Genomic DNA, 24,883 nt, shown 5'->3' with positions numbered 1-24,883 from the left:
GCTGGAGGAGGGGGGAGGAATTGAAATTTTTGCTAGAATTAGGCCAGTACATTTTAGTCATTTACACTTTTTGGGTAAATTAATTAAAAGAAAATTAAAATCCCTCCCATACCTCAGGATTTTTAATACCTAATTGTATCTTCAATAAAAAGTCCCCCCCTCCCTCCATGTTTTGAAGGATTGGCACCCCTGCATTATAAAGTGGTGAGGAATATCTTCACTAGTTCGAAATGATAAATCCCTCAGGAAGCTCGGAAAGTTTGTATAAATTTAAGTGTGAAGGTTCACCAGGGGCGTAATTTGCTGTGGGGCAGGGGGGGGGGCAACTGCTTCCTCCAGACCCAAGTTAGCCCCCCCCCAGTTGAAATTTAGTTTCTGCAAAAAATCTTGTCAAAACTAAGATAAGCCTGCATATTTCAAGTATCCAGAGAAACAGGAAGTTTTCTTTAGTGAATCTTTGCCTTTAAGGATATATATGGCACATTGGTACTGTTCTATCAAAGTATAATCACCTACGGAACAAGTACTGACAAAACCTATCCTCTCCACACAAAAAAAGTGACCCTTTTTCCGCGTCTCTGGAGACGATTCCATACCTATGCGAACCTGGCAACTAAATACCGTAGCTACACAATTCAATACAACTTAGGAGAATAGATAGCGTCTCGATCGAATGCAAAGTATAATCACCTACGGAACCGGTTCCGTTGGTGATTATGCTTTGATCAGATATGGTCTGAATTAAAGAGACGGATCCTGATATAAAGCTTGTGATTAGAATTAGGACAATGAAAAAATGAGGGTCCTTTATTGCGGAGCACATTTAAATTAATGCCTTCTATTGTGAAATTGTTTCATCCTACCCTATTAGATTTTATGTGATGTTTATCGACACCTATTTATCACGCCTATATTTACAACTTGAGAGTGCTACGCGTAATTACTCGTATATCGAATAGAAAATTGCTTTGATTATTATAATTGTATTCATCTTCTTCTAATCTATCCCTTTTTCTCAATGTTATTGACGTCAAAACTTGAAAATAAGATAATTTATTTCGAAAGTATTTATTTTTCCTGTCATTGCATGGCAACTGGATTAAAGAAATTAGCCGAGTAAATTGTATTGATGGTATTTGATAGAATCTACTTTTATTTAATTTGGTTCAGAACCGTACGAAATTTATTTCTTGTGTGTCCCCTAAGCTCCTTGATTGGAGGCCGGGATATGATGATATAGGCCCACTATATTCTTCGGAAGTAAAGCAAAAAAAAGCACACACATATGTGATGCTTTGTTTCATGAGAAGCTTTTACATGTATTTTTATTGCTGTGTGCTGCAAAATTCATTATAGTATGGAACACTCGTCAACTGATTCAGATTTTTTTTTCCGTTTCGCACAAATTAAGCTCGCTTTTTCAGAGCTTATTTGAAACCAGATTAGTCCTATATACGAGTAACACGAAAGAGACGAATAAAAGTGTGCTTTATTTGGAATGAAAGTAGATCATCAACGTAAAGACAATGATTTCCTCTCCTTACATACCGAAATAATTTGCGATGGTTACTTAAAGTAGACCTGCAAACCTTAAAGAAATCAATTTCCAGACTGGAAATCTATCCGTAGTTCCAGGCAGTAATTGTTGCTTTGATAGAAGCTCATAAAATAATGGAAAGAAAAATGAAAACGATGTAGTTTGTTGTAAAACAAACCGATGTAGTTTGTTGAAAATCAGTATGCTATTCTCTAGAGTTCTTTCACTTCTCCTTCGAAGCGTTTACGGATTTTCTCGTGGAACATCATCGCTACTTGCGGATCAAAGAAAAAGCAAAAAAGACAAGGGGGAATTACTATTGATTGATAAAAACAAACGTATGACTTTCTTGTGAAGAATACTACCCCGAAACGTTGGAATGAGTTTCAAGAACAGTTAGGATAATAATAATCTTGATCAGAAGTAGGTTTGCAGATGGTGTTTAATGGTACATGACCGCTGTATTAATTGTTCTTCCAATTTTTTCTTTTTTTTAATTGCAACAGAATAAAAGAAACAAGAAAATAAATAATCCCAACTTATTAATTCGCTGAATAATTTTCCATTCCAAAATCATATTTGGCAATCATTCCATAAAATATTTTCATTTCTGTAAAATAGTTTTAAGAGAATCGAGAATCGCTAGAAGTACCATTGCTTTAGAAAAATTCTTTTTAGAATAATCCAAAAACGTTTTTAGCAAATTTAAACAATATAAGAACAAATAAATATGGTTAACCACGGAATAAAAAATATTCAAAAGTAAATCCTTTTAACCTAGCTGCTTTTATTTTTTTTCGCATTGAGCACTTCTTTCCATCTTCTGGTTTTCAAATTTAGTGATGTAGAAGATACTTATTCGAAAAAAATACTGTACAAAACACTCGAGAGGAAATAGGTCACACGAAATTGGGATTAACAGTTGGGACGCTCTTTCCCATGCTCGCCGCACGATTCCCTCGTTCCAGCAGTGCTTCATTTCAGTCTGGATGATGTACTCTAGTTTTTTGCAATACTCAATCAAGGAGATTGCAGGAACAAAAAGGTTTGAGAAGTCTGAATTGGCTTCTTCATAAGCTTTCATCCGCATGAAATCAAACACTGAATCAAAAAGAGAAATACCTGATTCAAATAACCCAGTTCTACACTTATCACACGAATGCTTTTCCAGAATCTTTTTCGCAGAAAACCCCACTACGTATGCAAAATTTGATTCCTCTGTTCAGATGAAAACCTCAACATTCTCATCAAAATCAAACTCGTGAGGTTCATGGATATCGCTGCTATCACGTCCGGCTTGCACAATTCTTTTTGTATGAGCGCTAACTGATGAAAAAGCTTCGGATAAAAGAGATTGATGGAAAGAAAGTGCTTCACGATTCCCGGTCGACTTTGAAAAAACCGAAAAGCTTCTGCACGTTGATTGTTTGTAAAGGCAGGAAAATTGCAACGTAGTAGGCTTATCGTTTAAACCCCCAGAGCGTCGTAGTAAGCCGTAGAAATGCTCTAGACTATCCTGGTTAAGTCTCCTCGTACAAACATATTTAAACCCATGCTTCATCAAATATTCTGATAGACCGAGGATGGCAGAAATAGTCAGCTGCCATCCCTCTATGCAATAGATTGTTTTCCCAACATCTTTCCCAACACAATGAATAAATTTTAAATCGCCTAAAAATGAACTGGCCGACTTCAAAAGCTGGAATGATGCGCTTTCCCTACAAATTGGGCGTCTATACACTTTTTTTCTAAAAATCCAAGAGAATTAACGCAGTCGAACAGCTTATCAAAGAAATTTACAACCTTTGCTGTTCCTGCGGCCTTCGGATTTTACAAACCTTTACTCACGTAAAAATTGATCCCAGCATACACTGAGTGGCTGAAAACATGAGTAGAGACTTTAACCCTCATTTTGTCGAGATTTTTTGGACACATATTACGCTTTTGAAGTTTCTGCGCTGTCCTACATCGATGACGTTGATCCTCCTTGAAAAAACAGAACAATGTCTCTCCAAGACGCCTGCTACTGCTTACTTAAAATGATATCATACTTTAAGAGATTGTTTCGGACACTTTTCAACAATTGAGGGGGATCGTAAATGAAATACACTTTTTCACCATTTCTAAGAAAAAAAGGAATTTTTTCGTGACGCCGAGATCCTTTTTAATCCTCGGTAGTTTCCACCCTGGTCTGAAATTATTCTCTTTACGGTAATCCCTACCTGTTGACACCTATCTATCGCCTCAAAATTAACATTTCTTAGTTTCTCACATTTGAGGCCTGAAACACCATAAAAATACGCAAGTGGTTGTTTCCAGTGCTTTTTTAGTCCCTGCAACATGATCACTGTAGCGTATTTGAAGGGTCCTAACGGACCAAGTCCTTCTACCCTATCATGGCTACGATCATACTGCACTCCAGGTTATAGAGACATATCGTCAACGGCGATGGTGCAAAATCTTTCTGTTTCATCCATTCCTGCAGTTTTTAGCTTCAGCATATCAAAAACACTTTCGTTAAAACCTTCTACCACTTCGACACTCGAAAGACACCTCTGTAAAGTACGCACCGATGGAAGGTAGAAAATTTTCTCACGAAGCAACTTTTTGTACCCGTTCGGAGATAGGAAAAAAAACACCAAGCCCGTTCTTTTTTCTTCCTCAGTAAATCGTCTTTTTATCATGGATCTTCTAATTTGGCACTTAAATATAGAAAGCGCGATTCCGGATAGGTGACTCTCAACAAAATGTAACGCTTCTTGTTCGGATTCAAAACCTGTATTCGCATTTTTTATTTTACTTTTGAGCGTGATCCTTTTAGATCGTTTTATTTTCTTCTCTTTGCGCTTTATTGTCCGACTTAATGCCAGCTTTTGTGGGTTATATTTCCTCCCGTTGGTTGACTGATTTGTATTGGTTGATGTTGGAGATGAAAATATTGCATGGTCGGTCATATCAATTTTTGCATTTCTGGGTGTGCTTAATGTTGGTCCGTTTATTTTGCGACTAGTTTTTGGCGTACCTATCTCAGCTTGGGATTCGGGAGCTGATCTACCTAAAAAAAAGAAAAGAAAACTGGGTTGAGCAAAGAGAAATATACAAACACGTATCGAAATATCCTCTTTACTTTCCATTTCAAGTCCCCTATCGAAACTTTTAAAACACGAAAACTAACAAAGCTATAGGCAATATTAATTAACAAAGCATTAGTGACTCACAAAATATCAGAATAAATCACAGTGCCTCAAAGACATTATCAAACACTTATCAAACAATTCGTGGTAACGAGCTGTAATTAAGGAGTAACTCGGGTAAATAATAACCGAAAATCTAGAGAACAGAATTTTTATACTGTCAAGTGAATCAAAAGAATCTTACTCTAGGGATGATTTTCTAAAGACACATTTCTCCAGGGTTATTCTTGACCTTCAAAAGTTAAAAGCCTGAAACAGCTCACCAGATTTTCGAAAAAGGGGGTAAGCCCCCCTAACAGTGGTAGAGTCGTAAGGAAAATCACACCATCATATTCAGGGTATCAGAAAACCCTACTGTAGCGGTTTCAAGCTTCTATCTGTAAAAATGTGGAATTTTGTTTTTTTTGGTAATCTTCTATTAACTGGACTTTTTTGTATACGGTGATGCATACCAGTCATGAAATAAATCAACACGCGTGATAAAAACAGGTTTACAATGCCTTCTGGAATATAAACAAAGGCAAGAACTGTATTTAAATTGTTTTTTTTTTGGGTTTAGGGGGGGAAGGTACCTAGGTTAGGTTACGTATTTAATATGTGGTATGCTCCCTAATGTTCAAATATATAGCCCAAATTTGTTTCCAAACTATTATATATTCATCCTATTTTATTTTATTTCATTAGCATTAACACTCTTAGGCTAATAATTGAGAAGTGCCTGAGTTTTCAAGCAACTTTGGTGGAGGTTAGCAGCTGGTTTTGTATTAAATCAGGAGTTAAGCAGGGTTGTGTTCTATACCCCTTTATATGGATTATTTTGATGGACTTTGTTTTAAGAAGCACAGGAAAGGCAATGGGAGACCACGGAATCAAATGGGGAGGAAAAAGTCTCCTGGACTTGGATTATGCTGATGATTTAAGCATCCTAGATGAAAGTGTGAGCAAAATGAGTGAAGTTTTAGAGGTTTTGCGAGTTCAGGGTGCTAGAATTGGTTTGAAAATTAATGTTAGGAAGACTAAGTCACTAAGGCTAGGAATAAGTGAAGATGAAAAGGTGATGTTGGGTAATGAAAAGACTGATCAGGTGGACAGCTTCACTTACCTTGGCAGTATTATTAGTAAAGATGGTGGAGTGAAGATGTTAAAAATAGAATAGCCAAGGCTCAGGGTGTTTTTTCACAGTTAAAAAAAGTCTGGAAGAATAGGAAGATAAGTCTGCAAACCAAGATTAGAATATTAAAAGCTAAAGCGATGACAGTGGTCAAATATGGCTCTGAAGCATGGACGCTCCAAAAAGCGGATGAAGATTTGGTAGATGTTTTCCAGAGATATTGCTTAAGGATTGTTCTGGGTACCCGGCTGACTGACCGTGTTTCAAACAATAGGCTATACGAAAAATATGGTTCAATACCACTCTCTAGGGCTATAATGAAAGAAGGTTGAGGTAGTTAGGGCACGTTGTGCGGATAAAGCATGAAAGATTGCCGAAGATTGTTCTTATCGGCCAACCATCTAGGGCTAAACGGAAAGCAGGTCGTCCCCGTCTGGGCTGGGAGGACGTCATAAAGAAAGATTTAAAGGAAATGGGAACTTCGTGGGCGGGTGTAAAAAGGGAGTCTTTGAATAGATTGGGGTGGCGGTGGAGCCTGCATAGCTGTGTTGGCCTCAGGCGGCTTGGTGCTGCGGTGAGTTGTTAGTAGTAGTAGTAGTATTAACCAAACTATCACTATATAAAAGAGCCCAGTTAATAGAACAGTACCTGGCAAATTTTTAAGTTTTCACTGTCATTTTCAATTGAATTGGGAAAATTGGCTCTAAATTTGCACTCCTCCAGGATTGAGACGAAATTACGCCACTGCTGTTCACTCATAGAAGGCGCAGCAAACAAACCATCCTTTTAATAGGTATTCCCTTTTAAAAGGTATTCCCATGTGGGAAACACGCTTTCAATTTCTCATTGTTGCAAATATACAGGTTAGAGGTTAGACAGGCTTTGTATTAAAATATTTGTGCGTCAGACTCTGGATTCTTTCCAACGTGAATTCTTTGGTTGGGAATTTGTTGTTCATTGATTCACACACTTTGGATGAAACTCGTTAAATATGGAATGATTTGAATTTTTTGAAATGTAAGTCTGTTTTGTTTGTTTTATATGGAGTATTCAAATAAAAATAAATGCAGTTTTGATTCGTAGTGAAAGGATTGATATTGGTAACACGGTAGATTTGCGGCTCTCCAGCATTTTTAGATTATCTTTTTTTATGTTTAAATTTGCACTGTGACAATTTATTCCCTTCTAAATGACATCGAAGTTATACACTATCTAAAAGTTGTCTAAAATGATAAATACAGATATTAGGCTAACCTTCAAATGGGACTGTTGAGATTGAGAAGGAAACTTGTTAAGAGAAAAAGTCATAGGCTAGGCTACTTCCTAATATACAAAAAAATTTGGTAGCCTACTTATGTGTTATATATTTCACGGTATGGTAAAATTCTACTTTAGCTACTTTTGACTGTCTTGGAAAGGGGTAAGGTTAGGAAAATGAAACTTTCAGGGATGGGTCTACAGGCTAAAGTATGTCCCGGGAAGGTAACTTGAAGTACCTATCTCCACTCCTTCTCCCTCTAGAGGGTCCTGGGTAAATTTTTACCCAGGAAGTCTAAAGAAGAGAGTCTAAAAAATAATTTAGTTAGACAGCGCTTATGCGCTGACTAAGAGCAATTGACATAGAGCATATGACATAGTCATATGCACCAATGTCATCTCTGGCACCAATGTAAAGACCATTTTCTTTGGAAGAATTAGTGAGGAGCAAGTCGACAGAATCTTATGCCCATGCTGACAACTCCCCCCACACCGATAGTCAAACTGGTTTTTACCGAAACTTATATTATTTTTTTGGCAACTGTCTTGGGAACTGACCTAATTAGACATAATTATAAAAGAGAATTTTCTTTGCGATTTTTTTTATATGTAACCACAATAGGCTACTCTTGTAGGCTAAATTATTTGTATCTTCGTAAACGCGGAATTCTTTTACTATCAGGTTTACTGATAGGACCTTTAATTGCTTCCACCTCTAATTGGAATATACGGTACGGGGGTTACCACTTATTGGCACAAAAATAGCGCAAAAAGGTTGCTTTGCCACTTACTCGAGGGGGCGAACCCCTTGTCGGCCCAAAGGGTAGTGGGATTCCTGCGCTTCCTCCAACGGTTCCGTGTCTACTAGCGTGATCGAATGGTCCCAGGGGTCACTTTTAAGGCCCCTGGGATACTTCTATAAATATCCCAGATTAAATATCTGGGATATTTAATATTTCTAACTATCTCTTTAGACTCGACCTAGGTTGAAAAGTTAAAGATTATATTGTATAAAAATCTTACTGTAATCAAGACACGCTACAAAAAGGAACTGACTAAAAAAGGAACAAATTTTCCCCAGCCCGCTCAGGCAGTCGCGTGTCTGACGGGGTGATGGGGCGGTAATGAATTTTTCTAGCCAATCCAAGGGCTTACTAAGTTACTGGTCAAACATCCCCAACTGCGCACTTAACCTCGTGGTCTGTGTAACCAACTACGCAATTAGGAGGACAGAAAATGGCGCCACCAAAATTAAAGGAAAATTAATAATTATTACTAGGGGAAGGAACATAATTAAGGGGCCAAAAGAACAGAATCTGGGAAGGACATTTATCTGAACAAACTGGGACCAAGGGTTCCAACACAACTCAATTGTGATAATTTCTAATCTGTGTAACTTTTTAATTTTCTGACAGATGACTCATTTAGAGCTAGTTTATGATTTCTGCTCTTTTTATGTTGTTTAGTTTTTTATATACACGTTTTTTTTTCATAGAAATTTGATATATAAGTGTTGTCATCCACAGTGTGTGTTTTGAAAGGATCTTTGAAGGGTATGATTTGTTTTGAGATTCTGCAATAACTGTTGATAATAGTTGGTTTTTGTTAGGGAGCCATAGGTTCTTGCTTCTTGTCAATATTATTATTAGGAATTTGGATTGGAATTGCGCTGTCCTGAATTTGGTTACTTTCGAATTTCACCTTGTTGATTGTTGTCTTTGATGTAACTTATTTGTTGGGGCCCGTGCCCGCTTTTTTAGTACATAAATATCCCTTCTCCTTTTTGCTTAGGTTGTTCTTACGGTAAAAGCTTCATATAGAATCAAAAATTTTGCTGTCCAGGCAACAATAAAACAGACTGCGTTATAAAACGGACTGCGTCTTTTAAATACCTTGGGATTGTAATAGATGAAACTCTATCTTTTAAGGAACATGTAACTTTAACTAGCAAAATTCTGGCAAGAAATCTCGGTATAATGAAGAAACTCCAACATTGTTTTCCCAAGTCTGTCCTTTGCCATCTTTATTTTTCTTTAATACACCAGTATATACTTTATTGTTCAAGTATTTGGCTCTCTACTTTTTCTTCTATCCTAAAACCAATAAGAGTTCTGAAAAATCATGCCGTAAGAATTTTAGCCGGTATATCTCCACGTATGTCTGTTCTAGAAATTTACCCAACTTTAAAAATTTTGCCGGCTGCAGGCCTTCGTGAATTCTATATATTGTGGTGTATTTTTAGACTGCAGCAGGATGTTCAGCATCGTTGTTTTGGTGATTTATTGTCCATTAGGTCTACTGTTCATTCTCATGATACAAGGGGTAGCGCGGACTTTTGTGTACCTAGAGGTATATCTTCCCGTTCATGTTTTTCTGTTTCTTATAGAAGTACACGGAAATGAAATTGTTTGAATAGTGATATTAAGACTATTGGTGACCCCAATATTTTTAGAAAAATCATTAAGGAACTGCTTTTTGCTGAATATGAGTTTTGATTGATTGATTTATTGTGGGGGTTTTGTTGATATGATGTTCCCAGAGGAAGTATAATGTATGATATTATTTTGTATTTATTGTTCAGTGTGATGGTATTAGTGGTATCGGTGGCCAAGTGTTCTTTGTTTTAATGATTTCGTTTTCTCTACCTCCCCCACGGACAAGCTTTGCTTTTTAGGGGTGGACGTAATAATTTTTTGTTGATATGTTTTTTTCAATAAAATCTTTCTTTCTCTTTAAACAACAATTTCACAAAAGGAAACTAGTTTGCTTTGCACTGAATTTCTCTATGAATCATTACAGGGTCAATGTAAATCCTGGACCATTGGTCATTAGGTTATGGACACGGCGAATTAGATTTTTAGGTTTAATTCATTCGAAATGCCCCCGTTTTGACTAAACCACGCTCGAGGCGACTTTGCTTTTTGTTTCGATATATAATTGTTAAGTTAGATCTAGTTCATATTGAGAGTATATAATAGATAGTTGTTGGAGCAGAGATTGGAAGTAAAAAGAAGTTATTTTTTATGATCGTATTTGACTTTTGTTCCGAACCCCAGTGGGGTTAGGAATAGAATATTGAAAATTGTTGTCATTGTAGTATCCACCGGAGGAACCGTCTCCCTGCAAGGATATATTGCTTAATGGTGACACAGGTCGTGGTATCTTAGGCTAAATAGTGTTGCTCTTACTCCCCCTACAGGTGGTACACTTGTCACATCCCTGGTGGTTGTAATATCAGCGTTGAAGAGCTGGTAGCAACCTTTAGACTGCTCGACTATGATACAATACTCTAGCGGAGGCCACTAGTGGTGCTAGTGACACGGTCCCACACCCAACGCCATCGCCAGAGGCCATTACAATAATATAATGAAGTTTCAATTGCTTGTCAAGATGTCATTGTAGTGTTTTCGGTTCCACTTAAAATTCATATCAATGGGGATGTACTATTTACCATCTTTCAAAAATATTGACATATAAACTAATTTACAGGTTTGACTACGTTGATTTTACTGATTCTGTTGTTATTTCAGTGTATTCCTTGCGTAAATAATTTTAGGAATACATCTTACTGATATATATTGTTGAGTGGCTGCTTTTCCTCCGGTTCCCAATACGGCCCTGCAGTAAGTTTTTCATGCATTTTTTCTCATTGCTGCTCATCTTCTAAGTAAGGCTGTTTCCTAGTGAAATTACAGGGCTCATTGATATCATCCTCCACTTCTTGAATTTTCATTGAACCTTGTCAAAGTTATTCGTGTCTCACAATACTTCTGCCAAGAGATCTATTAGACTAAGGGAAATCCCAGAATTTAAAGGATGGGCAAGGCGTTTTTCAACAGCTTCATTGGGGTCTGAAAAGCACAATTGGTCAAATGAAGGTGGTTCAAAATCGCCCTCAATGATTTGTGATGGTCGTGCATCAAAATTTTATTTTATGATGCATTTATCTAGCTACTTTGAAACTGAAAATATCAAGACTATTGATGGTTCAAATATCGCTTACGCTGAATGAAGCTAAGGTGAAACATGAGTTCAAATCTCAGATTTATTTGTGAAACTGTTTAGAGAGCAAGTGATTTCCTAAATAAGACCAAACCAATTCAATTAGTCATTATGGAGGTGGCAATGCAATTTGAACAAGCAAGCTGCAACCTCAAAATGAAGCAATATCTTGGTTGACTGCTCTTTCCTCGGGAAAATGAAGGACTCAAAAGTGAATACATACAACGTTGAAGGGTTGCAATGGTTTTTCATTCAAACTTATTTAGTTTACAGCAATTTATAGGTTTGTGTTGGATTTTGCTTTAGAGTTTTTTGGGGTCGGAGGTTTTGATTACGTTGTTCTTCTCACTTAATGTTTCTTTCTTCTTCGCTTTCGTTTTAACTCTTTCTGATTCTCATTGTGGCTTGTTTTCTAACAATGTATTTATTTGCTCTTCAATTAAGTTTTAATGCTTTGTGATAACTGATTTGGCTTGGTGCCGCGTCTATTTTATACGTATATATTTTTTCTTTTTTGTTTTTGACTGACGTTTTTAAAGTATTCTAACCGAAAATTGCTTTATTTTTCACGTTTGTTTGTAATTCCTTAAGAAATTTTTGAAGGTCCTTTATCATGGCTGCTCGGACGTCAGATTTCATTGTCTGGACTGTTCTCTTCCCCTGGTTAATTTACATTTTTGGGGTCGTCTTCTTGATGTTGTCTGATTTGCTGTTTCAGTTTCTTTGTTTTGAGCATTTGTTAATCTACGTTTCTGTCCTCTAGGTAAAAGGAAATTGTTTAAAACGCATTCATTGTTCTTCACTTTTATTTTGATTGGTTCTGATCCTCGTCGAATGTCTTGTAACCACATATATCTTTGTTTTTCACTTTCTTTTTTGACTCGCTGTCATTTTTTCTGCCACTTGTCTTGTAATCTAATATTTCTTTGTTATGTTTTATTTTCGACTCGTTGTAATTGCCCTTTTTGCTGCTTTTTTCATTTAGTTCTCTGTCTTTTAGGTTTTATGAAACTACCGAGACCATCTTTTGTAAATAGACTTATTACACTTGGTGCATTATATTTAACTACGTTTCTTGTTTTATTTTGCATGTGTCATAGATACTAAAACGATACAGCCACTCTTGAGTTGGAAGTGACGTATGCTCCTTAAATCTGCCCATAAATATGACGTTACTTAAATAATTTTTTTGGAAGTTAAGCTCTTAAATAATTCTATCGAACTCGGGACCTGTATGGATTGTTTTTTCAGGTCAAAAAATACCCTGACACTGATTTTGGCTAATTCATCAGCCAAAAAAAATACTCATTAGCTAATGTACAAGATTTTAAAATATGCATTTCATTTAGAAATATTGTTTATCGATTGAATCTTACCATAAAAAATCAAAACGGGTTCACATAAGTTGCTTATTTTTTAAAAAGAATCTCAATAGTAAGAAATTATTCAAGTCAGAAATAACAGAAGCGACAGTGTAAGCTCCATTAGTGAAAAAAATCAATATAATCGGCTCAAAAGTACTCAATTTTCACGGCTATAGTTTATCATTCACGATACCCAATATAAGCGATGAACAAATAAAACAACAATCTGGGCAAGAAAAGAGAAAATAAAAGGTACCAGAAAAAATGTACGGAGACAAGAACAGGACATACAATACATATAATACTACATAAAAAGATGGAACCCATATTAACTCTATAAGATTTTTTAATCTTCGTGTGAAATTGATGATAGAAAATGTGTACAACAAAACAACAATCATATGGCGCAAAATGGCTTTTGGGCCAAAATGGTAAATTTTTCGTATTGACACTTTATACTTTGTAAGGGTAACCTAGCTCTATTGATAGGACAAACTTATGCATTTCTGCCAGCCAGCTTACTTGTTAAAACAAAAATAGAAAGTAAAAACAATGTGATAAAAACTTTCGTAACTATTTCTTCCTTCCTGGATCTTAGCCCAATTAGTTTCCAGAGGTCTGAACTCAACTATGCAGAGATCTGTCTTGCAATATCTTATCTATTTAAATGATAAATAATTGTGTATTTCTATAAAAACCTTATATGCCCCCAGGGCATAGCTTAAAACCCGTGCCCTTAGGGCTGTGGAGGGGTTGTCATCCTCAAAGACCTAATTTCCAGAACTTTCAACTACGTTGAACAAAATGGCTGTCTTAAAATTTTGATTGGATGTTTTTGGGGAGAAGATGGGCGTGAGAGGGGGGTTAGTTGCCCTCAATTACTTTCGACTATTAAAAAGGGCACTAGCCACCTTTGAATTTCCAATCGAATGAGCTTTTTTTGAAGTTTCTACGACAACGCTTTCTATAAACCACCTTATATGCCCCCAGGGCATTACTTACAACCTTTCCCCTGAGGGCTGGGGGGGAGTGTCCTCCTAAAAATATAATTTCTATCTGGAAATCAACTACGCTGAACAAAATGGCTATCTCAAAATTTTGATTGGATGTGTTTCGGGAAATGGTTGGCGTGGAAGGGGTTTTAGTTGTCTTCCATTCACTTTTGACTATTAAAAAGGGCAGAAGCCACTCATATTTCCAATTGAATGAGCCCTTTTCGAAGTTTCGACGACAACTTCTTTGATACGAAGTGCCCTGGTCTAAAAGGAAAAAAAAAACATACTACATTGTGGCAACATCGTTCTTATATGCCCCCAGGGCATAACTTAAAACCCTTGCCCTGAGGGTAGTGGAGGAGTGACCTCCTCAACAACATATTTTATATTTGGAAATCAACTACGCCGAACAAAATGGCTATCTCTAAATTTTGATTGGATGTGTTTGGGGGAATGATAGGCGTGGTGGGGGGGGGGTCGACTACTAAAAGAGAACTAGCCATTTAAATTTCCAATCTAATGAGCCCTTTCCGAAGTTTCTACGACATCTTCTTCGATACGAAGTGCCCGGGTACCAAGAAAAAAAAATAATGCATTGTGCCAACATCGTTCTTTACTAAGACAGCGATATTGCGCTGCCTATGATATTGGTTTATCCGTTGGTTGTACGGTGTTTGAACCTAACAACATCAACATAATGTTAAATCGATAGTCCTCCTGCAATGATACGTTTGCGCTGAGAAATTTCAATTCAAAATCTATGTAATTTTTGTCAAGCTTGTTCGTGTTTAGGTGCACTAGATGCAATAATTGCCGGTTTGGAAGGTGTAGAACTCTCAAAGTAGCAGCTATATCACGTTTTTGCATACTTTCTCGAATGGCCTTTTGGCACCATTCAGCTAAAGAAAGCGGATTTTTTATGATATTTACGACGGTGAAAATTAATTGTATATGTGATTCATAGCAACACTTTTGTTCACGCAAAATTATTTCGAAGCCAGGAACACTTTAATGCATTTGCTGTTCCACATCTACTTGCCCTTGCATCATTTTGGTCTCTTCTTACTGCTTCAGATATTAGGGATATACGGAAGGGTTTCTACAAGTATGCGAAATATTTGCTAAGGCTGCCTCTCTGGACGAATAACAGCTCACTATCCTTGCGGTATGGAGTTGCAAGTCCAGTTCTGCGTTACAGAAAAGAAATGAAAGATATCGGAGGCAGATTATTGGTGAAAGCAACTCTGAAATTGTCCGTCTTTGATAACATGTTTGTTCTTACATATAATTGCCTCTATTTGTAATTTTTTTTTTTTTTTGTCTGTTCTTCTCTGTTTTGGTTCTGTTTGTATTTGTCAGAATTTTTTTTTTAATTTTCTTTCTTTATACTCCATCAGTGTTGTATTTTACATTTATGATGGGCAATAAATTTATACATACATACATTATGCCATGTAACAATACTGATGTTCAAATCTTTCGTCCGATTGTCTGCCTTATTTGCTTTGATTTTATTGATTTTAACAAATATTCGAATGAGTACAAAATCTGACCCCTGAATTTAGTTTCCCATGTATTTCTGGACTGACATTCGGGTGTGTCTAAGAAACCTTGACTATAGAAATATAGTCATAATAAATATAATCATAATAATCATATTAAATATAGATAATATAGTAAAAACTTAATTTTAACAGATTATCTGGTGTTTTTGCCTCGTAATATTACTTTGAAGAGGACTTAAGAAGGTATGTTAAGGGCGCTGGAAAGGAGTAACGCATTGCCCCAATGTCGGAGTTTATGTAACTTGTTTTTTCTGGCCTTGATAATTTAAGAGTACCAATTTTCAGAAAAAAAGCCGTTTCTGAGATAAAGTACATACATGCATACAAATACAATTACTGCTCATTTAAAGGTAATTTTTTTTTGTATAATTATGATTATTATCTTTATTTTTCCAATCTGTTTTTTATTCTGTTATTATAATTATTCTATTATACAATTTTTATTTTTATTTCCGTCTTGTAGTTTCTGTTATTTTTTACCATCATCTCTTTAAATCAAAATTTGCACTTATAAGTTTTGAACTTGGTCGCTTTTAGGCATCCACCGTCTATGGAGCAAAACTTTCACAGTTGTAAGTTGCCTAATCTAATCGGGTATCAGTAAAGGCAGCAGTTCTTTCCCTATTCGGATTCAAAAAGCTTTATTACGTGACAATACACCAAAAGCAAAACTCTTCTCTCTCTCTTTCTATATAAAAATGGAAGAGGTAAAAAAGGGGTTAAGAGGGAAGATATGAATAGATTGGTATGGAAGAAAAGTGTGCACCTGGATCCATCGCTTGCTGTCTGGTATCAGAGTGAGTTATGGGTAGCTGCAGTAGAAGTAATAGTTTGACATAAAAGCCTTAACATCCTTTGATCATAATTGATGATTGATTTATGTATACATCTATCCAAATAATACTATGAAAAAATTTGAATCTGTAAATTTCATCAACTTAAGTCTTCAATATAATGTAAAGTTAAATAAAAATTAGAACTATGTTGGGATTCAGTAATCCAAGCAATTCTTAAGGTAAAATAACCAGATAATATCATAAAATTAATATTAAATAGAATGTCATTAAATTAATACAAAATTTTATCCCCTGTAAAAGTCAGCTTACTGGCCCAGTGAGGATTTCACGAAGCTGGGAATAGCCAACATACCAAAACCAAAATTAAAACGTATTTCATTACGGTTTCCCGAAAGAGTTGTAAGGGAAAATTGTTTTAAAGGGAGCAATAAGGGACTTTAGGTGATCTAGAAACTATCAGAAGTGCTCTGTATTGAATCTTTTTCATGTGGTTCTTCTGGTCCAAACTCAGGCTTAAATGTCAAACGGGAAAAGCATATTCTACCTGCAGTTGGATAAACGTAAGGAAATACGCAATAAGCGTGGGGTTTTGAGGCGAACCCCCAAGCTTATTCCCAGTCAATGCAAGTTAGTTTCACTAATGCTAATTTTCGGGCCTATTCTTGCACACTGATCCAACAAAATATCCAAAAATCATTCATTTGCTGACATTTTTATCTAAAACGGTCAAATCATCAGCATAATTTAAGTCCGCGGTTTTACTTGCCGATTGGATTCCATGCTCTAAAATGGCCTTTGCTGAGTCCATTATGACAAAGTCCATTAAATTGACCTGTGTAAATGAGTATAGAGGGCAACTCTGCTTGTCTTCTGATTCAATACAAAAAACACCACGATTGTCTAGTATTGCATCAATCTTTATTGACTTGTCTGACGTAACTCGTGATATTGGTTCTGCTTTAAGATATCCTATAGAGTGGGGGGGGGGAGGGGAGCTGGTTGCTCTCAAATCGCTTTTGAATCTTAAAAAGGCCATTATAACTTCCCGTTTCAAATTTTGGCCCTGTATTCATTACTGAAAGTTTCATTTTCCTAACCCTACCCCTTTCCAAGATAGCAAAAAGTAGCTAAACTTGATTATGACAAGCCATAATCATTCATAGACTATCTTCTAATTGATTTAACAGTTTGTCAAAATAGTGGAAATGAGTTAATCAAATCAACTCAATTGACAAGGCAATCAACTCTTACAGTTCTCAATTATTTATCTAAGAATAAAAACTTGGCCGACCCATCCTCTGCCCTTCCTAAAACCATGCCCCTTCTCTCTTAGAACTCTATCTACATTATCTCTAAGCCTAAAAGTATCTTCATGATTATCTTCCTACAAAAAGTATCTAAAAGTATCTTCCTATAAAAGTATCTTCCTACAAAAAGCAGGCTAATGCTTCTATAATTACTACTCTCGCTCTTTATCCCTTTTGCACAAAAAAGTTTAATTTATGTACAGAAAAGTTTAATAATGTACAGAAAAATAAAAATAAAGTTTAAAAGAATCGCTTTTGACTTCCCTTCTTTAAAAAATTACTCAAAATCTTCTCTAATATCTCTTAACTTTGCCTTTATTATTTTTCACCCTTATAATCCTGTCTCTAAATTTCCTCGCAAAATGAATAATCCTTCTTTTGTCACAAACAAGTCTCACAAACTGTTTAATCATAGCTTTATTGTTTCTTGTAACTATATCACAGTTTAGAAGAATCTCGAACTGTTCTGCCCATCTCTCTTCAACTTATTTCTTATAAAAAATTATTCCTCTTTTTAGCTGGGAGAAACCCAGCTTGACTATTGTCTCTCAGTTTTCTACCTTGCCAGTACAATATTTTATTGTTAATTCAGTTTGGCTGTATTTTCTAGATCTTCAGGAGTTCTATTCATGGCCTTCACTTCATCACCCCCTCAATTCATATTTAACGCTCTCTCTACTTTCTTTACATTCCCCTTATTTTTACATGATAAATACTCAAATACTTTTTGTACAAGCCCGACTTCTTTTCGTGTCCCTGTATTGTGTCTAACATTGTGTTATAATTTTTTGCCTTCCAATTGCATGCTTAATAAAGTAGCAATATGTTATTATAACATTAACTAACACAATCTACCCAGTGAATTTTTATTGTATATACTCGATCTAGTTTGTTGAATTGCTTAAGTATTTTGGCACAAAAGTAAAAGCCGAACTATTGAGATTTGGCAAGAAGGATGTTTGGAAATGACTTGAAACCTCCAGGACTAGCAATAAAGGTGACGCTCTGTGCAGGTGGGATGGAGGAAAAAGATTTTTAAGCCAGCTGGTTTCTGGAAATTTATTGATATAGGGGCTTTTATCCAAATATTTGTTTTGTGTATTATTATCATGTGCTATTATTTCGTGTAATTTTTTTTACCATGAACTAAAGCCCCTTCTGTTGAAATGTCTATTTATCTATGTGCCATTAGGTCTTCCTGAGGTATTACGGATAAACCTAAATTTCTACACACATAGTGTCTTTTGATTTATTTAAGTTCAACATCCCCCTCAGACCTACATGAAATTTTCATCTTAATATCCTAAGCTACGGATTTCTATGGGATTTTAGCACTGTTAGACCATGCTTAATCTTTAAATCCCAAACAAATTGCATGGAAGATTTAAATCTAACCATGAGGTGGAAGGAATTGAACCACGTGTCAAAGGACACCTTTTTAGGACACCTTATACATGCTGTTTTTACTGACAGTTTTATTTTCTAGTTACAAACCTGTAGCTTAATAGTTTTTAGGTCGTCAGAGGCATGTCAATAATAACGACCGGAATAGTTTCTTAATAAAACAGTAATTATAGTCATGGCTAAAGCCAGGCTCATGGCTAATACTTTTTTACAGTTTAAATAATCAAATTCACTGATCAAAATTGGATAATAACTCTTGACAATAAAAGGCACAACAGATTGTGTCTGACGTTATGCTTGTTATAAATAAAAAATCAAAGTTCTTCTGATTTTGGACAGGCACGAATCTATAGAACAAGGTCCGAATTAAAATATCACAACTGGGATAGTCGACTGCGAATTCTCCTGACCAGTGAAATTCACTCTTTTTCCACTGCGTCTCAGCTTGGTTTTTTAAGCTTTCAATACTTTCGTGTGACTGTTTTAAGATTGTTTAAAAAAAATATTTTTAGTGTTGATTACTACCTGGTGTCGTTTTTAAGGATTCTTCTATAGAAGTTGCGAGTAAATGTGGTGGCATCAAAAGTGTTAATTTTGATCTTTGGTTCTTCAATAGATTTATTTTGAGTCTAGAAATTAATTGTTTAAGCTCTTAATTGAAGGGTTGTCCTCCGGCAGTGCCTGGAACGTTTTTTTTAAATATAAATTTTGTAATTTTTTTCTTTTCAGTTTTTAGATTAGGCTTTTAATTTTTTCGCTTTTACTCACTAAAAAGTGAACAATGTTCCGATAAATAATGTTCGTGAATTTCTTTTCAGTTTCGTCAAAGATATATGAAGAAGAGTACAGTTCCTTTCACGGATCTTAGGGTAAAACTGAAAATTAATAGAGATTGGGTAAGTTTTCTAATTTAGTATACTCTTACTGTTTTATTTACTCGCTTCTTATTCTAGATTGTTGAAAAATCTGTTTTTTAGAGGTTTTGAAGAAGAACAATCAAGGAGAACTATTGTCTATCCTGGCGGAAAGATTACCCGAATCTTATCAAAGACATACTTTTTCAAAGCCTTCATTTTTGTCCTGGCGTTTCCTTATAATATATACTTACACTGATAGCTAGAAGCATTTCCATAAGCGAGGCTTGAACCCACCGCCCCATATTTTTCTCTAGGTGAAAATTCGGGGCCGAGCAATGATGATACATTTTCTAAACATTTACCTTAAGTTGACTCAAATCCTTGCCGGCAAACTCCTTACGGGAAAACGAATAATGTTTTCTTTACAAACGATTGAAAATTCGGACCTTACGATTTTTGGTGTTTCATAAACGATAATATCGGACCTTACTTCATATTATTTAAGGTTAAAGAAATTAAGGCCTTCATTTAGGCATTTAACAATATATAGCCTCCATGTTTTTTTCTTTACAATGTCTTTCTGTTGGCAATCTCAATGGTCAATTGAAGAAATCGACTGAGAGATGCTGTAGGCAAAGTTGAAAGAGAAGAACAGCGCAGTTTTAGATAAGGTAGAGGATGTGTTGACCAAATTTTCACTCTTAGGTTAATTATTGAGAAGTGACTGAGTTGCCAAACACCTTTGGTCCTCATTTTTATTAATTATGAGCAAGCGCTCGATTCTGTTGAGAGAAAAGCTTTAGCAAAGATCTTATCCATGTATGGTATACCAGACAAGTACATCAAAGTGATTAGTACTATGTACAAGAATAACATTGTTGCAGTAAAGGTAGGAAATAAGATTAGCCGCTGGTTTTGTATTAAATCAGGAGTTAAGCAGGGTTGTTTTTTATCCCCCTTTATATGGATCCTTTTGACGGATTTTATCTTAAGGAGCACAGGAATTGCAATGGGAGACCACAGACTTGAATGGGGAGGAAAACTCTCCTAGAATTAGAATATGCTGATGATTTGAGCATCCTAGACGAAAGTGTGAGCAAAAAGAATGAGCTTTTCGAGGTTTTGTGACTTCAGGGTGCTAGAATAGGTTTAATCAAAAGTGATCAAAAGATTGATCTGGTTGGCAGCTACACTTACCTTGGTAATATTGTTAGTGAAGACAGTGGGAGCAGTGAATATGTCAAAAGTATAATAGCTAAGGCTCAGAGTGCTATTTCACAGTTAGAGATTAGAATATTGGAAGTTACAGTGATGACACTTGTCAAATATGGCTCTGAAGCATGGGTGCTCCGAAAAGCGGATGAAGATTTGCTAGATGTTTTCCAGAGAAATTGCGTACGGATTGTTCGGGGTACCCGACTGACTGACAGTATTTCAAATACTAAGCTGTCTGAAAATGAGGTTTAATCCCCTTTTCAAGGGCTATAATGAAAGCAAAGGGCACGTTCCGCGGAAGAAAGATGACAGATTGCCGAACACTGTCCTTTTCGTCTAACCGCTTAGGGCTAAACGGATAGCAGGTTTTCTTCATCTGGGGTGGGAGGATATAATAAAGAAATATTTAAGGAAAATTGGAACTTCCTGCAAGGGTTGCGTAGCTGTGTTGGCCTTAGGCAGCTTGGTGCTGCGGTGAGTTGTTTGTAGTAATAAAAGACATTTAATATTCATTATTGAATTATGATTTAGAATAGCTCATCAATACTAATTTTAGCAGTCAAAAGTTATTCATCAAGACACATTTATAGGGCTTTAAGATTTGAATAAACAAAAAGTGTTTTATTTGATAACCTTATATAATCAAAATCACATCTTAATTTTAAATTGAACAACCTCAATCTCCACCATAACTCCTCAAGTTAGGTTTGTATAATTCTCGTCTGGGAATAGGTGGCAATTAAGAAAAAAGCAGAAATTCTCCATATAATGATTATCATCCAAAGATGGATTACAAGCCCGACTACCTTTACACTGTCCCGAGTTTAATTCCCCCCCCCCTAAGAATTTGAAAGGCTTTAATGTCTTTACAGGCTGTCACTGAATTCTTGTTTTTGGGTTGAACGTAATTTAATATTTACAAAAGAGAGGTAACTTATTTTAGTTAAATAGAAATTGAATGTTCTTAAGTTCTTTACCTTTATTTAAGTTAGTTAAAAATTATTTTGGTAATTTAGGTAAAACTTCAATTTATTGCTTTTTCAGAGAGAGAGAGATAGGGGGGGGTGATAGTTCTGTCCAAGACAAAGCACTTATGCGTCTTGTCACAATAATTTGACTTTCAAGGAGAAGTAATGCGTCCCAAAAACAAAGGAGAATCGATGTTATCTTAGTATCTGTATTTTCTTAAAACTTGCTTTGAAGAATAACTTTCGACACATTTATTCATATGATTATTTACCTAAAAATCACATCCCAGGCTTTATATCTTACATATATTTACTATCTTTAGTTTGTATGTTTGGAATCCAATTTCTCTGACTAACGTATTTCGAAAATTAGAAATGTTGAACGGTATTCAAGAAAACATATCTTCTGGAGAGTGCTAATTTACAAAATGCTTCTAAGATGGCTCCCAAAAAAAAAAAAAAAAAAAAAAAAAACACCCAGCTGAAAGTAATCCTTTAAAATATTCTTCTGAAACCTACGAAATTTTTGTTTTGAAACACTTATATATGAAATTTGTTCGCTCAATTATTTTAATAACATAAGAAACTTATAATAAAAATTATTTAAAAATAATTTCAACCGAGAAAGAGACGTTTGTTGAGGAGCAGTATTAAACATAATGGGTGTATCATCCTATTGATGTTGTTGTGTAGCAATAAAAGTTAACGTAACGAAGAAAATCGTAGTAGGTGCACAATTTTCCTGAAAAAATCGTAAAAAATCATGGTTTTCAGTTTTTAATAGGTAAAATATGGAACCAAATGTGGAGCAAATGGTGGAGAAAAAATGTTTTTACTTTGATGTCCTTCGTTCTTTAAGCGTTTAATAGTTGAAAAAACAAGAAGAAGTAAAAAAATGTGGTGATATAAATCTGGAAACAAATGAGAATCAGTTCTACCCTACACTAGAAAAAAACTGGAAAAATGAGACAAATTCATTATAAATTGTTAGAAATGGGCCTTTACTGAGTTTTAAAATCCTGAAGGCCACTGTACTTTGTTTTTACAAATACAACATCAGAACTGTGTCTAACATATGCATGGTGTCTAAATATAATAAAAACGGGCTTATAGGATATAGGGTTACTATCAATTGTAGTTACATAAAATAATGTAATCGTATAGTTCCGGCATTTTAATAATGACAAGTTTATTAACAATCTTTTTTTAAGGCCCTTCAAAGAGCATATTAGATGTGGACCAGTTGTTGAAAATAGGTAAGATGCATTTTTATTTTTCAGTTCGTATTTCAGTTATGAAAAATTTAAACCCCTACAAATGTAACTCATAGAAATAAGATATTTAGGTATTAATAATAGATTAATGAAGAATAGATTGTCAATGCTTCTAAATGATATTGTCAGATAATGTATTAAATTTTCTTTTTCAAGTCCTACTGATGACGCAATCGGTTGTACACGCCGGTCATAGGCATATAGCGCGTCTACATGCCTAATGTGTTAGGTAAAACTATTCTGCATAGTATGTAATAAGATTTATTTTTTACTTCACACTGTCCAAATGCTTTACAGTATTTAATAATAATAATTAATAACAAAAGTGCTAGAAAAAACATCGAAAAATCAAGGTATATAAAATATAAAAATACCTACTTTCATTGGGGAGTGATCGTGCTTTGTTTTCTTTTATTGAATTTGAAATTTGTTAAATTGTTAACTATTTAGTGTTTTTGTTTAAAAGAGGCGGAACGCGTCTACCTGTCCCCTAATATTTGGATACAGTGCTTGGTTCCAGTTTAAAAATAGTTGACAACGTTTACTTCTTAAAAGCAAACACTTTGGGAGTCGGCTTTTTGGGCCTTTGGTCTTTTGAATGGCTCGTCTTATATTGAATAAAAGCAGTTCATAATTCTAGTCTGAAAGAAGATGTGTAGTAACCGTCTGTTCTATTAAAGTTCGCTTGTCATACATTATTTAATAAGGGGATAATATTATTGGCCAGTGGGTTCCGCACGATTCCATATATTCTTGTGTCATCCACTCCTAGAATACAAGGGAATGGTAGCTTTTTATATACAATTGCTGTTACCGTTATTTCATTATTCCCTGTGCTAAAGTATAAGGAACATTCCGTAAAAATTGTCAGTTTGTGCCCGGTTACAAAGGTCAAGTCTCTCCCAAGCCACTAATTATACCAACGACCTCCTCGAAATTTTAAGAGTTTGGAGGAAGATATATTGGATTGATCGATGTCTCCCTTTCTAATGAAAAAATTGCTACACCACAGAAGGCTTTATTTGATGAATCTACGGCATAGTTTGGATGTATTATTACGTACGTACTGTCGAATTTTTCTTCATTTATGTAGATTATAGATCCGCGGCTCATTTGGGATGGAGTGGGGTGCAGTCAGAACATGACTGTTTGTTATCAATGACCCACTAAGCATATTTCATTTTTATCTCCTGGATTATATATGTTGATCTTTACCATCCACGGAAGGCTTCCCTCATCTGGTTCTAGATGAACATGTAATCTGAGAATACCCTTTTCAGAATGGAGACTTATGTTTTTCTCCATTATTTTAACCTTTGTTTTCCCGCAACCAACCACCAATTCCACATATAATCGAAGGCACACAATCTGACGGACTGTGGAGAAATATTTCTCCACATTTTGTCAGAGCTCAATTAAAAATATAAGTAAATAAAAAATATACTAAGAAAAACTTTAAATAAAGATAATGATTATATATACAACTTTAATCTTACTTGGGTTAAACACTTACTTTGGATGAAAGACGAAGAAGGTTTTCACATTTTTTTTCAACTGGTAATATCAATTTGGATTTCCGATTCTCTTCCATAGATTTTGTTAGTTTGAATTTTCTAGGAATTATAGATTTTTCATCATAAGCAGCATTTTTGACACTTGTGTTGTCACTGGCAATGCCTTGATGCAACACATTAGGCCTTATACGCCTAAAAAAATTTTTTCGGTTTTGACCATTCGTGAAACTTATATTTCTCTCAGTAACTTCCCTGTGATAAAAAATTTTCAATCTATAATTCTAACATTTAAAAACACATATAATCAATCCTACAGTCATGATAGAAGTTATGAAATACCCCTAAGTTGAGGCTAATAGGCCTTCATAATAAGTGGCTCTTTCTATTTTGCGTCACCACAGTAGACCAAATTGAAATGATTCTACTCCAATTAGGATTGATCCCAAGATTACTCCTAGAGACCACGATGTGACTGCATTAAACATATAATTTAATAAATCGTATTTTACCTCAGGAGGAACG

The 24,883-nt window shown here is 35.3% G+C and overlaps 1 pseudogene; it reads right to left on the bottom strand.

The window, feature by feature from the left end:
• Positions 1-3,960: 3,960 nt before the first annotated feature.
• LOC148943003 (uncharacterized) overlaps positions 3,961-24,883 on the bottom strand; it is a 25,074-nt pseudogene continuing 4,151 nt past the window's right edge.

Source organism: Artemia sp. Qi Xiang Cuo, chromosome 16 (assembly GCF_049724085.1).
Source record: "Artemia sp. Qi Xiang Cuo chromosome 16, ASM4972408v1, whole genome shotgun sequence".
NCBI lineage: Eukaryota > Metazoa > Arthropoda > Branchiopoda > Anostraca > Artemiidae > Artemia > Artemia sp. Qi Xiang Cuo.
This window is presented reverse-complemented; position numbering and strand designations above follow the sequence as displayed.